At 40.5% G+C, this 12,077-nt stretch overlaps 1 protein-coding gene across 1 annotated transcript in view; it reads right to left on the reverse strand.

The window, feature by feature from the left end:
• Window positions 1–4,693, reverse strand: part of c1qtnf4 (C1q and TNF related 4) — a 33,821-nt gene extending 29,128 nt beyond the window's left edge. Inside the window, exon 1 of the mRNA XM_041993285.1 lies at window positions 4,613–4,693. The gene's annotated coding sequence lies outside the window, so the exon portion shown is untranslated. The remainder of the gene's footprint in view (window positions 1–4,612) is intronic.
• Window positions 4,694–12,077: the final 7,384 nt, after the last annotated feature.

The following is a 12,077-nucleotide window of genomic DNA, read 5'->3' on the forward strand; positions in this document are numbered from 1 at the left end:
AAATCTTCCATAACAGCAGTGGTCAAGATGAACGGACAGTCAAGAAGGACCTCTTTAATATGGCTAAATATTATTTTGCATAATGCTTCATGGCTGGTGTGAAGCAATTTTTTTCCTGAAGCCTGTACATATTTTAAAGATCAAACCCCTGCAATCCCCAGATAATGAGGCGAAGGCCATTCACTCAATTAGCAGCTCATGCTGCCTTACCCAGGTGTATTAAGATATGGCACAGTTTAATGGTAAAAACTGGCATGGGATGAAAACTGCACTGGTGCTGATTTGGAGAATATGGGAGAAATTCTGACAGGGAAGATAAGTTAATGGCTACACAGCCGAGAGAACAGAGGAGGGAATTTTGCTATTTTTAAACAAACTCAAATGTGTCCTATAAGTTTAAGGCTACACTGTGAGCCTTTATACATTATCACTTTTCTATAGACAGTTTTGTTTTTGTTACTATTTTCTGAAAAACTTTCAGGTTGCTATGCATCATCATACGCATGGTTTCTAAATAATGAATCCTGATCAGCTGTGACTCTTAAAAGACCCACTCCGTAATTTTCAACCTTAAAACTCCACATTCTGGACTTGTTTGATAGCACAGTGACATCTATTAAGTGCATTTCTGAAGCCGTCGCTGCCCAGATCACTGCGTGACACTGTAGCCGAGTTTTGCTTTGCATGTGCTACATGCTAGCTAGCATATGTAAACGAACCTGCCGCTTTGATCGTGCACCATGGCTGATTCAGCAAAGAAATATTACAAGACACTATCAAAGGAAGAGAGGAAACAAAAGAACGCCAGAGACAGAGCAAGAGATAAAACAAGAGTTAACACAAGACAAGTCTTTTACTGTATGGAGAGAGGTCATAGTGCAGGTAGGATGCAAGATGGATGCCAAATTAGACATTGATGGTGGTGGTGGGGGGGGGGGGGGGGGGGGGGGTGCATCACTGAGAAAATGGCAAAAGTTAACTAGCACATCTTTAACACCAATTTATGCTTCCTTTATGTACGCAATTAGGTTTGCCCCTTTCTAACGTCAGTGCCCTGATACTTTGTGTCCCTTACATTGTCATGGTTGTTAGCCAATACATCCACTAGAGGGCAGTATGAAGTTCAGAGTTCACTTCCAAGTATCGGCATCAGTTTCAGACATTTTGTCATGATCTGTGGGTTTTGATTTGTTTTTTGTTGGATTTTCCTTTGCCTAGTTGCTGTTCTGGTTTTCTGGTTTGTGATTATCCCTGTGTTCATTTCCTGTACTAGTCTGTTCTTTAGTTTCTCTTCTTGGTTGTCTCTGGGTCTCATTTCCTGCTTCTATTTTGTAGTTCATTACCCTTGTGTATTACATTCTGTTTTACTTCCTGTTAGCGCACCTGGTTTAATTTGCTTCACCTGCTTGTTGTTAGTTGTCCTCAGTATTTATACTCTATTTGGTTTCAGTTACTCTTTGCAAGATTGTTAATCATTTCCCTGTGTTGTTTCTGTTTTCCAGCCTTGTTTGCAAGTAGCTTTCATTAAACCCTTGATCACTGCACCCGCCTACCTCCTGCATCTTCAGTCTGCATTTGTGACACTACAGTCAACACGGTGACAGTGGAGGAGACCATAATACAGTACATTCTCATATAGAGACATAAAAAGAGGCAGCGCAGTAGATGGCTTTGGGTCTGTGCAGCCACGAAATTCTTCTTCCTCCTCTTTGTTCCTTTTGTGGGTTGGACATCAGCTACACGGCTTAACACTGCCCCCACCATTTCCAGTGGTACTACTCCATTTGCGCCATCAGGGTACAAATCCGCAAGGGTCATGAAAACAGACTAAATTACACACGTAAAAGATGCAGAAGAAGAATGACAAAATGATCCATATTCATCAGTTGCGTTCAACATAAATGGCCCTTTAGGGCAAATTCACACCAGGATAGTCCAGGGGACTCAATTAATTTGGCAGCAAAATCTGAACAATTTTACACCTTCCTTTGATTTGATTGTGATCACACTACACTTTTCACAAGCGAACCAAACTGCCTGGACAATGTAACACAGTTACAACAACCTCTTGCTGGGGACAAAACAATCACTCACCAAGAAGAAAAAAAGCAGGATGAAGAAGAAAACCCAGCTCATGGATGGCCCAGGACTGAAAATGAATATCCTTTCCCTTCAGCCAGCCAGTTTGTAAATTACATCCATTCAGCTGGTTAGTCCTTGTCAGTGAGCTTTATTTTACCCACAAAATAGCAGAAGCTCTTTTGTTTTACTCATCAAGATTATGGTTGCTAAGCAATAACCTGACAACACACAGTTCAACTAATTTTACCTTGAAGTAACACTTTAGGTTCCTTCACTATGATGTCCCTGCAACCTTCATGATGAAGATGACTTAAACTGAGCTCCTGCAAAGAATCCTGTAATCCTTCAGTAGCTCTCATTTGGAAAACATTCACTCCGCTGTTCACTGTTCCAACAGTGACAGGTGTTGGTTTTCCCAGAGGAACTTGTTATGATGTGAATCTCTAAACTTTCAATTTCATGCTGCAGTTATTTCTGGATCTGGTTTGACCCGCCAAACAGGTAAACTGTCTAGAAAGCAGTCTTGTTCATCTCTCCGAGCTTCAGCTGTTCCTCTGCCTCTCGTTAACCTTGTGTAGCACACACCGCAGAGGCCTCAGCAGGTGCAGATATTGATAGATCCAAAACAATTCAGACCCGATCCCGATGTCACTGATTACAGAGTCACATTGAAATTTTCTTTTAAAAATTAAACTGACAGAACACCAGTTAAACCAGCATTAAAACAGCATTCACTAACATAAATTAAGATTTTAAGAGGATCATAAAGAGTGGAGTGAATGAGGAATGTCATTGCTTCCATTGAAAAGATACTCCATGAACAGCTGTCTCTTGTTTTATTGTCATATGTGTCTTATATATATGTTTATGTAATTGATTTTTTTATATGTTTGAATTTGTATGGCTGTTATTTTGGCTAGGTCTCCCTTGTAAAAGAGATTTTTGATCTCAATGGGACTACCAGATTAAATAAAGGTTATTGTCATTGAGGTAAAACCTACTTTTCTAGGTTCTGGAGAGGTTTTTCTTTAAAAATTTACAATGTATTACAGGAAAAAACCCCGTCTTGTTTGCAGCTGACAGTGATTCATGTTGTAAGGAAGGTTTTAGGTGAGTTCAGTGAGAAATGTCTGTTCTCTCGTTCCCTGGCGTTTGGTCTTTCCTCTGCTGGTCTTCGTCACTCCCATTTTCCCAGCGCTGTCAAACTGTCCTCACTCATAACTCTTATGTTACTGCCCTGGTCCAAAGTCTGCCACCTCCACTCTTGCTCATCCTCCATCAGGACCAGACTGCAGTGGTCCTGTCTAATCCCTCTACTATGATGCTCCATCAGAATCCAACATTTGTTATTTAATTCTTTGTGCTATAGTCAATTTTGTTCTATATTTTTTAGCCAAATTTAGATTTATTGAATATATATTCATAAACAAGCCCAGTCTCAGTTTATGACACTATCAGGAAACTTCTATTAATTCCTGTCTAGCTGATCAAGTCCTTCATTTGCTCTCTGATCTTTTATACATCTTAAGACACTTAACTCTTTTGTTTGCTTTTGCAGCATAAAGAGTTGAAATGAAAGAGGGCATCTCAAGCAGCTGGATGCAGGCACATGCACACACACATACACACACTCACATAAACCTCACAGATGCTGTAAATAACACAAGCATATGTGCTAACAAATGTGTAATCTGCACACACACGGAGCCAGATGATCAATCTGTAGCCTGCAGCAGCCATGTGTTACACTGATGTGGATTAAGATATTGTATCTGCAGACAAAAGGAGTCAACCTCCTCTCTGTGGAAACCCCATCAACAGATAAGCAAGATCTCATCACTTCAGCTTTATTCACAGCCTCTTCTTGCCAGGGAACTCTCTAGTATTTCCATCACGGATAATGACAGATAAATAAACCATAGGATATCCTTGCATACTGCCTATGCCATGCTATAACCTAATAGATGTTCCAAACAAGACAAGGACATGCGTGGCTCTGCAGAACATATAAAAGATGCTGGTTGTTCCTGAGCTCCCCTCTCTCATATCACCCCAACCATCATCTGCGATATTAACACTCTGCGAGTACGTTACAGCTCACACATTCCTCCCTCTGTCTCTGTTGAGGTATCGCTGTTTTTGGAGATCAGTGCAGATAAATAATGCATGTTGCTCGGACACGCTTTGACTTCTGAATGCACATAGACCATATAGTGCTTTTTTCTGCCAGCACTTACAAAGCATTAATGAAAGCATCCTTTGACACAACAACTACACTAACACTCCCTTTTGTGTTTAACTGGGAAATGATGCTTTTGTGCTTATTATAAAAGAAGAAAAATAGTAACAACCAGTCCTGAGGATATAAAAAAACAAACCCAGTGATGCTCAGTTTTCATGCTGCATGCCTGCACACTCCCAACTTAGATTTCACCAGAAGTTCTTTGTTTTCACATTCACACCTGAATGTCAGCATCATCTTTCAGCATGCAAGAAGTGAAGCCACCTAACCGAGGAGGAGATGTCTCACCTGTATGGATGTGTGTTATCCTTTGTCCTGGCTGTGTGTGAAGCGCAGAGCTGAAACTTCTGTCTCACCAGCGCTGGTGAGTACATCTCCCCTCCCTCTTTACTCTGCCTCTTTCGCTACCCGCCCTCCCTCCTCTGCCTCTCTCAGTCTGCTCTCCCACCCTCCACGCTCTTTTTTTCCAATCACAGCTTTTTTTTCTCCATCTGCCTCTTTCTCCTTCATCCAGTGTCTTCACTCAAGCTGCTGATGATGTTAGCTATATATGTGTGTTTATTTATGCTGTGTAGGCTGAGATGTGTCAGGATTCAGAGGTGCAGTGTGTACTGCTGCAGTGGAGCTGCTGGGGAGATTCACTCAGATGTGACGCTTTGTTAACCCAGATCCAAATGTGTGTGTGTTCACCTGTCTTTGCTGGTGTGTGTGCGTGTGTTTGCATGTGTTCACAAATAAATAGGAGGGGAGGAGCTGCTGTGCCATAATAACCATTTGCTGTGCGGTGATGGGCTGCCAACTTCCTTCCTCCTGCTCATTGTTGGGAGTCATTATCTCACCTCTGGGGGGCGGGGGGTTTGTGGCTGAAGAGACAAAGAGGGAATACATGTAATGCCCTGAAATTGAAATTTATCCTACCCTATCTTGTTTTTAAATCTCATTCAGATTCCACAGTCTGTTGCTCACTAACATTAAAATGAGCACTTGACTAAATCCCTCCTGTGCTTCTGCTTTTCTTGGCCAACGCTTGGCAGGCTGCCGCGCTCTGTTGCATCCCAGCATAGTGGACGCTTCTCAGCGAAACAGCACACTCTTTGTGTTTTGGCCAACACACAGATATAGAATTAAAAGAGTGGGACGTGCACAATGCAATGAGGCTAAACAGATCTAAGTCACACTGGCAGCGAGCGTCAGCTCTGACCAAGATGGTAATGGAGTGTGAAGCCACCAAAGCGCAGGACACTGAGACTGACAGAAGGTTCTGTTCACTTAACCCACACACACACACACACACACACACACACACAAAAAAAACATTATATATACGTGTGTGTTTGTTTTTTAAGGATTTTTGGGCTTTAGTGGTCTTTATTTAACAGTAGCTGGATAGGAAAAGGAGTCAGCAAAGGGCATCAGGCCAGGACTCAAACCTGGACCCGGTGCACCAAAGAAATGTAACCTCTGAACACAGGGTGTCCACTCAGCCAGTTGAGCTAAACGCCACAACCTCCTTGTTCAAGATATTCTGGAACAAAGCCACACTGTAGCCATATAACTGCAGCAGATTCAGTCGTATTTCTGTTTCCTGAGTTCTTACAAATACCCCAAACACAGCCTGAAAAATCTGCTAAGAAATCTAAAAGAAAAATAAATAGAAATTTTAAGACTTTTGAAATGGAAAATATCTGGGAACCTTGTTTGATTCTTAAGTTTGACTGTGCTCTGATAATTTTTTCAAGATCCTAGACTGTCTTAAAATGACTGAAAAGACTTGGTACCATCTGACAACAGAGCTGGTGAGACCAACTATTTAAATCCTAATTAACAAAATTTCTAGCATTCATATTGGATTCATACAATAATAATATTTTTTCTTTTACAGAAAAATTACAGTAACATGGCTCTATATTGCACTGCTTTTAAATGATTAATTTAAAACAAAAAAACTGAGCTGTAGCTGATTCAGTTAACATTTCCCTAATGACCATCTATTTCTGGGCTCCTTAGTCTGCCATCTGCCACCTTCAGCAGGTGTTCCTCATCCTGCACCATGAGCTCAGCATATAGGACAGATTCAGCTAATGACCCACACCCACTATCAGTTAATGATGGGAGAAGATGGTAAAGATGGTCCCACTGTTCCCCTTCATTTTCTTTTTTTCCTCTGCACTATCTTCTGTTCATCTCAACACTGTTGTCAGTATTTTACTCAATCTCTGTCTGCCTCTTCATCATCATCAATTCCTCCATCCGCTCAGAATCAGCCAATTAACCTATAGCTGCTGTAAATGTGCCAAGCAGAGAGATGAACAGCGCAGAGACTCGCTCTAGCTTTCTGGAATCGTGGGATAGCGAGAGCCTGTGTTTCTGTTGCTCTTGGTGATTGAATGTCAGAGTTGTCTTCGCTGGCATTAATTAGTGAGAAAAGCATCTGCTGCAAATGCAACTGCTAGTCCAAAAGCCTTTGAAATGCCACGTCTAAAAAATACTGATTTTCAGACAAGAAAATGTGGTAGATCACTGGGATATTTCATCATCAACACAAACAGAAGAGCTCTTTTCTTTATCTTTTATTTTCTCGGTATTACAATTAAGACTAGTCTTCAGACAGAAGCTGTGTCTCATCTGTGGAAATAAGCTGCTATGGTATTTTCATGCTCCCCAACATTATGGTTTATTAGTGTTCTTTGGCACCTATAAAGATGAATAAATGTATGGTAAGATAGATGCATGTACAAGAATAAGAATAAATATGAAGGGAGGAGGTGTAAACGATTTATTGATAAGAAGCAGGAAGAGAGAGATAATCCTTGTAGAACAATATTGTAGAGGGAAAAAACACACTTTGCTCCATATGTGTGATGGTCCGTGGGTTCTGTTTAGGGGTTTTGTTAGTTTGGTCGATTTGAGTTCTGTCTTTCCTGTTTTATTTTGTAGTTATTCCTGCTGTGTGTTTTGTTTTGCTTCCTGCTCATCAGCTCACCTGGTTTAATTAGCTAACACACTGCACCTGTTCCTTGTTGGTTGTCCTCGGTACATTTATACCCTTTGGTTTCAATTTGTCTTTGCCAGATTGTTGTCATTTCCTTTATTTTTTCTTGCACTAGTTCATGCCTTAGTTGTAGTTGTCCAGTTCCTGTTCAATGTTTATGTTATTTGGAAAGATTTCTTGAACTAATAAAGAAAAAGGTTAAGAAATCCAGCTTTAACTAGGAGCTGAGACTGTATTGTACCAAATTTGTCAAACCTAAGTTTCATATTGTTGCGACTAGTCAGTTGGTACACTGATGCCAAAGGATATGGCTCAGAAGTATATCCAAGATGCCAGAGGGCAGAATTTGAAACCCTGGATTGAAGGTGCTGACCAAGAATATCTCCCTCTGTAGGTGGAAGCCACAGCATCTAGAAAAAAATCCTTCAAAGTAGTGCAAGAATTTCCAAACTCAAGCTAAAGTTCAGTCAGGTGTTTACATCTCTTTCCTTCCCAATAGGCATCCCTGGCTTAGAGTTGTGGTGCTTGTTGATCCCCCTTTCCTATCTTCTGCAGCCCCCAACTGGTCAAGACAGATTCTGCTGTAGGTTTTTCCTTTTAAAAGGTGGGTTTTCTTGTGCACTGTCACCTGTTGCCAACCTGGTGGTGGTTTTTTTTTTGGCAAGGAAATTATACAGAAAAAAAAAAAAATATATTGGTGAACAAAGGAGCAGGTTTAATGATGTAAAACACTGTCTATTTGTAATGTTACGGTAAAACATATAGATCTGTGGAGATACACCCAAATTTGCAAAAGGAAAAACCAAGAATATAAATGAACTGATTTCTCTGAAGATTTGTGGCTGGGGTGAGTGTGTATGCGACATATAATTCTCACTGACTTTCCTTTCCTCAGCCAGGACTTGCGCCTCTATGGATACATGTGCAAATATGAATGTAAATAGATGAGTAAATCATTGAGTATTCCTCCACAGTAGTGCTGTAACAGACTGGTTTCATTAAACGGATCCTGGTTTTCCTCTGGTTAATTATTCATCACAGCGAGGACTCGGTCTTCAGACCCAACTCAACCTCTGCGGAGGGAAGTCGGGCTTTCCACTGTACTGAATATTTCAGATATTTGAATTTCTTAAAGTTAAATTGAGCCCTTTTGATTTGTCACATTTAATTTTTCATTATCAATTCATCGAGAACATTTTTAATATCTTAAGCTGCTTTTGAGAAGTCTTGGATCCATATCTCACATCTTATTTCCTGATTTTCCTAAACACAGATGGCAGCCAGGTGTGCAGCATACCCCATACAGCCCTTTGGTACTGTGTTTGCATACTAAGTGTATTCCTGCAGCCATAAATCATCATCTGTCTCATACATATCTGTGAAAACTCAATTAAGAAAAGATCAGGTCTCATGATTACACTCTTGCTTACTAACATACCGTAGAAAAAAAGATTTAGGTGGTTAGTTAATCCAACAGCAGTAGAATATTCCATAAGAAAATGGTTCTTAGTGTTGTTAACATCTAGGGCTTCAAAGAGCGTTGCTTCAGGTTGCAAGGGGCTCTGTCGCCATGGGCTGCCCTAGTTTCATCATTAGGTCTGTTTTTTTATGGAGCAAGCTGGCAAACTAAATATAGCTGCACAGTGGGCTCAGTCTTACAGCAGAAAGAACAAAAACAGAGCTTTTTGTTGCTCATGATGAATGCTGATGACGCTGTGATGCGGATGAGTCAGAATTACAAATAATGCTTTCCTCAACTGCCTGTTAATTAGAAATAATTAGTCTCAGATGCACTGCTGAGGTTTATGTCTTGTTTCCATTGTTTTTTATAAGTTAAAAAAAATAAATAAAGTTAAATAAAATGAAATAAAAATAAATATTGAGGTGTGATGGTGGAAACAAAACGGGCTGTGCAGTGATCTGGTGGTTGGTACTGTCCAGTCACAGCAGGCCAGCCAGTTTGAACCTCGGCTGGGGCCTTTCTGTGTGTGGATTTCTTACTGTGCATGCGTGGGTTCTCCAGCTTCCTCCCACAGCTTGAAGATGAGACACAATATTTGCTATTTTTGAGTGACATTAGCATATACAGTCACCGCCCACTTTATCAGGCCCACTTGCTCCATTACTTGTTAACACAAATGCAGATGAAAAAAAGCCATTTGACTAACTCTGGTACGTTTACAGTAATGTCTATTAATGTACAATGTCCCTGTCAAATAAAAAATAAAATAAATAGCTAATCTGCAAATCACATCAGCAAGTGAAATTTCTTCTGAAATAGATGGACACCCTGTTATCTGAGCTAAGGAAGAAAGGGATCATCTGTATTGATCCAAGCCCTCAGTTTAAAAAACAGCATCTGTGATGGTATGGGTTAAATGTGTGCACATGGCACGGGTAATGTGAACATCTGGGAAGGCACCATTAATGCTGAACAGTATACACAGGTTTTTATAGCAGCATATGCTACCATCCAGACATACAGAAGTCTTTTTCAAATAATTTCTTTACTATTTTGGAGAGAAAAATGCAAAACCACATTCTACTCATATTACATAGCTAAAGGGTCCAGCTGTTAAACTGACCTGCCTGAGCTTCACCCACAGGAAGCATTTGAAACATTGGAAAACAGACAGGAAACTGTGGAGGCCCTTAAAGGCTGAAATTCTTTATCGAGCAAGAGTGGAAAACATTTCTTGTTGATAACTGCTGCGGTTGTTCTCCCTTAGTTCCCAAATGTGTTTTTACAAGAGGTGATGCAATACAGTGGAAATCCCATCTCTGTCCAAGTCTTTTAAAACGTTAAGGCAATTAAAAATTTTAAATGAGCGCACTTTAAACTATAAATGATCAATTCTAGGGCTCATATGTCCATAGGTGAGAAAAAAACCTAAATTTGTCATTTTATTAATGCACAAACACAAAGTAAAGAAATATTGCCATCTGCATGTATTTATCTGGATGGTCAGCTTTAAACTTGTAGAATGGAGCAAAGATCATTTCCAGGTTGTGATGAAAAATCTGAAACAATGCTCCTTTTCTCCATTTTTCCACTTTGGTTGTGAGCAAAAAAATGGAAGGACTGATTCTAGTCAGTTATCCAATTTTTTTATTTTGGTTTAGCAAACAAAAATGGGACAAACAAATGACTTTTCAGTCTTTTCTTTTTTACTTCTAAAGAAAAGACCAACTACCTGAAGGGACACAGACCCATGTGCTGCTGGTTGAGCACAAAATGGGACAGTTTTTATTTAGTTTAGGAAACAAAAACAAAACAAACCCTCTTATTGATATCCATGTGGAAGGATGGTTAACCTGTAAGCATCAGAGACTTTAACAAGTGTCAGGTTTTGGAGTTATTGCAGCTAAGGTGTTGCTCCCTCCACACCATCTACATAGAAACATTCTTATGGGTAAAGACATTTTTTAAATCCATTTCTTGTCTAAAAAGTCACATTTACATCTGCTCACCAAATACATGTAAAAGTAAATCCCTGCCTGACAAACAAACCCAATGGAGCTGCAGTAGAGGCGATACATGACAGAAGCAAGCTGATCTGAGCCAGGAGTGAGAACAGAGAGAAGACAGAAATGGAAATTGTTCCGCTGGATCATGCAATCTGCTGTTTATCGCTGATCACGTGGCATTTAAGCATTAAGTGTGTAGCTTTATATATATAAAGGATGACGAATATGAGTCAGAAACGGATTACTGCAGTGTGACTTTCTTTTCTTTTTTAAAATTTCTTAAAGTCAGAACTGTGAGTTCTCAAAACAACACGCTGGCTTAATTTTTCCCACTTGTAACAATAATCCTGTTAGTTCATGAAGCCGTTTCAGCTGAAAATCCAGACAATTTCACACACCTGTCCTTGACACCTCTCCATTCCCAGGTTTCTGCCTGCCCTCCTTTTGTTAAAATGTGTGTGCATATGTGTGTGTACCTGTTCAGTCACCCTGACGATAGGCGGAGTTGCAGTCACAGTGCGAGTACAAATTTCCTCATGGTACATTTTGAAGATGGGGATGGCAGGCAATCATCACATAAAACACACACACACACACACACACACACACACACACGCACACACAGGTTGCAGTAATCTCTGTCCTGACATGACCGTCTCAATCTGCCTCTCTGGCCTCAGGCTTCCATCATAGACTTGATTCAATTTGCCTCCATCAAAATGCAATTTCTCTGCTTTGCCTTCACTGCTCACCTTTCCTCCTTCCTCCTTTTCTTCATCCCTCCACATGCTCCTCGAATCTCCCTTTCATCCTTTTATCTCGCACCTTGCTTCTTTCTCTCTCACACCCATATACATTCAGTCTCTCACTTCATCTTGTCTGTCTTCCCCTCTCCGTTTTCATCTCTCAGGTTGCATCCTGATATTTCCCTGGGGCTGCTCTGCATGCCTGCTTTTGTGTTGTTTGCCTCTGGATGATCAGGCTGCAACAGGAGAGAAGATGAGAGATGCAATGGCAGCTTTATCGTCTCACTGACCGAAACATGGTCTTACATGTCTGAGGTTAGTGATGATAGGTGGTTTTTAAGAGGATGGGGAGTGTATAGTGGTTTCATAACCAGTAGCCTCTTCAAAATTTATATGCTATTAAAAAGCTGGAAGGACATTTGCACCGGCACCGGATGGGCTCATTAAAGTGTATGATACGAATGTAAAATGGCTGAATATGGACACCTTAAAAGGAGGCTTAACTGAGTTGCATCAGACACAGCGCATGAACAGTGTTATAGACAAG

This window comes from Melanotaenia boesemani, chromosome 1, assembly GCF_017639745.1.
Source record: "Melanotaenia boesemani isolate fMelBoe1 chromosome 1, fMelBoe1.pri, whole genome shotgun sequence".
In the NCBI taxonomy this organism is placed as follows: domain Eukaryota; kingdom Metazoa; phylum Chordata; class Actinopteri; order Atheriniformes; family Melanotaeniidae; genus Melanotaenia; species Melanotaenia boesemani.